General features: G+C 42.6%; 1 pseudogene; it reads left to right on the top strand.

The window, feature by feature from the left end:
- The first annotated feature begins 3,516 nt into the window (after nucleotides 1-3,516).
- On the top strand, nucleotides 3,517-3,745 carry LOC113917868 (annotated as a pseudogene).
- Nucleotides 3,746-4,011: the final 266 nt, after the last annotated feature.

The following is a 4,011-nucleotide window of genomic DNA, read 5'->3' as shown; positions in this document are numbered from 1 at the left end:
TCCTGTTCAGGTTTAGAAAAATACTTCTGATCTCCCTTTCCTGCTCTGAGTTACTTAGAATAGTAGAAGCTAATATTTACTAAGCACTTACTATGTGCCAGGTTTTTCCTAAGAGTTCAGACAGCTTGGGTAACCAGCCAGTCTGATTCTGGAGCTTATACTTCACTGTCCTACAGAACGCATCTTCCTCATCTTGACATTTGTTTCATTTTTGCAGGAGGCAAACAGTGTATCTGCTGTTGGTGTTGGATAGGTTACTCTGTCCATGTTCTTTGTTCCCATCCCTTCCCTGAGGTGAGTCCTCCGCCCCACCCTTCCTAGGACTGCCAGAATCTACAAAGTCTCCAACACACATACATACTTGTCCAAAAAGGCAAAACAACACCCTCGTTCATGACACAGAATAGCAAGGCCCTGATGCCACAGCGTAGCTGCCCCTACCCTTTTCTTTGGTTGTGATAGTGTCTAGGGCCTGACATCCAGGAGCAGCTCTGACACTCCTGGGAAGTGAATTCCACTTGGGGTTGCTTTAGAACTCACACTGAAAGCCCCCAAGTTTAAAAGAGGTCAACTCTCAACGCAATCACATCTCATCATGTGGGGCAATAAATGACAGAAGCAAGTCAGAGGAGCCTCTCAGTTCTTCCTTTCACTTAGACAATACTGATGTTTTGACTTCCACTTTCGGTTTTCTAAATAAACGAGGTCAGAAGTATATAACAGGAGACCACAGGCTTCTTCCCCCACACGCTGCACCCTGTCCCACTGTATCCAATTGCCTGTGGAAGCCATTTGAAACTTCAGAATGTCTCTCAGACTCAGCCTCACTCTCCTCTTCAGCCTTCTTGCCACTGCACCTGTTCAGGTCATTCCGGTCTCTTAGGTGAACTAAATGGAATTCTTTCAAAGTTCCTTCTTCAATCTAATTGAGTTGAAATAAATTATCTCTTCATGGTTGTCTTCCTCAGTAGATTATGAGATCTTTAAGGTCAGAGACCAAAAGAATTAATTTCCTCAGAAATAAGTCTAGGGTCTACCGTCTAAAGGTATTTAATTAGGGGCGCCTGGGTGGCTCAGTTGGTTAAGAGTCTGCCTTCGGCTCAGGTTATGATCCCAGGGTCCTGGGATCGAGTCCCACATCGGGCTCTCTGCTCAGCGGGAAGCCTGCTTCTCCCTCTCCCTCTGCTTCTACCCTGCTTGTGCTGTGTGTGTGTGTGTGTGTGTGTGTGTGTGTGTGTGTGTGTGTGTGTGTGTCAAATAAATACATACATACATAAAATCTTTTTTAAAAAGTCATTTAATTAGCATTTATAGAAGGAATACTCAGTGCCATAATGTGCCCAGCACCTATAGTCACGATTAAATGTCACATGAACCAGGTGTTTCAGGAACCCCTTCCTGCCCTGCTATGAAGTACATGGGCTTTGCTAACATTTGAGGGGGGACACCAAGCCAAAGTAGGCATCTTGTCTCAGATAATTTGGGGGGTGTCATCTACTGGCTTGTAAACTCCCCTTTATCCTAGTTATGGGTAGAGTCTGGACTGTGTCCCTGTTAGACCCATCTCTATCCAGGCCCACCAAGTGCCCAGGAAGTTTGTTGTTTCCTAAACACATCCACACCCAATTTCCTGAGCCTAAACACCCTTGAATACAGACGAAGGAGTAACCAAAAAAGTTAGGTAAGCACTGCAAAATCATTCCTAGTGGGAGAACCAATAGTGATATCCTGTCTTAGTAACCTGCTTGCCATGACCTTGTGGGGAAAGGTGGAGATGAGCAGATAAGACAAGGGCCCACACTGAGCCTTCAGGACCTATGCCACATGGATGCTGCATCTCCCCAAGCCTCTGTCATCCTCCTCACATCCTCTGTCTAAGTTGCCTAGGTAACACTCCCATCCCTTTGCCACAGAAAACTGCCCCATTCTTATAAGAGGAAGAGGTCCCAAGTTGCTGCTATCTCTTCTTAAGTGGAAAATTAGTGCCTTGGGCTTCAGCTGGATGTTTAATGAAAGACTTCTTCTACCCAGCCTACGGCTAGCTCTTAAGTAGGACGAACGTGGCCTGGTCCTGTAGTGAAACACACTGGGGGAACCTTCGATGCCTCTCACTCTTAGGCAGCAAAGGCTGCAGGCAGAGGCAAGTTTCATCCTGAATTGCCTAAGGACAGATGTCTCTCCGTGGTCAGTATTACTCATCTTCCAAAGATAATGCAGGCCAGGAACACTGGAGAAAAATATTTTCAGCCACTAACATGTTTTTCACCTGGCCCTATGATGAAAACTTTGGCATTATTGTGGTAAAGTAGGCTTTGTTTCCTTCCTGGATTTATTTCATCACAAAGGTCCCTTGTTAGTTGAGGATGTTTGTTTACTTCCTATGATAGAATTTGTTGATCCCCAAATCTCTGCCCAGACGGAACGGGGGCGGGGAGGATCACTCCTTATCCTGCCACAGCAATAAATAAAAACTTAAAAGTTCGCCTGTAGAAGTAGCAAGATAATTGCGAAGGGAATGTTTATGGATTCAGGGCCTTGAACTATAAAGCATCCTTAAGAAACTGACATCTTCAATTTCAAAGGAAATTGTGAGATTCCTAACCAACATGTGTCTTTTTGCCTAGGGGCTAGACTTGTCCCCCTCCATTTCCAGCTCACTATCTGCAAGATGAAAGGAACCAATCTAAGATTTCTAGAAGATTCTTTGAATTCCAAGTAATTCAATTAACATTAACGTCTACTGAGTATCTGCTATGTGCACTATTGGGTGGTAAAAATTCAATTTTGTACATTCAGGTAGAAATTCCCATATTCAATAACCTGCTTTGAGAAATTGTGCTAGAACAAAGGTTGACACAAACAGTATTATTTCTTTTGCCTTGTCAACCTAGCAGCAAAGGAAGAAAACATTTTCCCAAAATGATTTATCCTAAAAACCCTGAGCCCTACAGGGGATTCTCATGGGATAGGTCACTGGGGTTTATGGAAGAGCATTCCAAATTCCTTCTATGCTTTCCTTCAATAGTGACTTCACTTAACCTTGACAGTGACAAAGAAACTTCTTCAAGGAAAAATAACTTTAAAAGGAAAAAAAAAAGGATTTGAACAATAATTCAATCTTAACATTCTTCCAGCAGGAAATATGAGTATAATAATGGTACCAGAAAAAAATGTGTTAAAAGAGGCTCAACTGGAAAAAGAAAACATAACTTTTTCTTAAACTCTTTCAAATGACAAGAATTATTCACGGGAATCCAAAAGGGAGCAATCTCTGAGGGTAAAACACTGCTATTTTACTGGTGGGTCTTTAGAAATACCCTAAATTTCCATCCATCCCTGTTCTAAGAAATCGACTTCCATTGGAAAATTCCAGGCTTAGGCAAAAGAGTCTATTTAACTTACATTATAATGCAAAACACTGTTTGCCAGACAACTTCCATCACCTATCAGGGTAGCTGCTTCTTCTCTCTTTCTTTAAAATGACACATTACCAAATGATTCTAAATTCTCAGATGCAAGACTATACTTTCAGGCATCATTTCTATAGTTTGTTACTAAGAGAAGTTTCTCTGAACATGTAGAGCACTGGAAACCATGGGGAAGAGAGGCAGTGTTCTCTCCTGAGGGTGAAATTGGCTCTTAGTGTTGCCTCTACCACTGCCATGTGTCATCGATGATCTTTCTTCTCTTCCTTTGTGAGAGGGAGGAGGAGAGTGGCTTTGTGAGAGAGAGCCCACTGAGTGGCTAAGAAAGAAAGAAAGAAAGGAAGGAAGGAAGGAAGGAAGGAAGGAAGGAAGGAAGGAAGGAAGAAAGAAAGAAAGAAAGAAAGAAAGAAAGAAAGAAAGAAAGAAAGAAAGAAAGAAAGAAAGAAAGAAAGAAAGAAAGAAAGAAAGAAAGAAAGAAAGAAAGAAAGAAAGAAAAAGGAAGAAAGAAGAGAGAGAGGGGGAAGAAGGAAGGGAGGGAGGGAAAGAGGGAGGGAGAGAAGGAATTCTCGGTTGCATCTGCCCTTCC

This window comes from Zalophus californianus, chromosome 4 (genome assembly GCF_009762305.2).
Source record: "Zalophus californianus isolate mZalCal1 chromosome 4, mZalCal1.pri.v2, whole genome shotgun sequence".
NCBI classification, from domain to species: Eukaryota; Metazoa; Chordata; class Mammalia; order Carnivora; family Otariidae; genus Zalophus; species Zalophus californianus.
The sequence above is the reverse complement of the archived record's forward strand: the minus strand, read 5'-3'. Positions and strand labels throughout refer to the sequence as shown.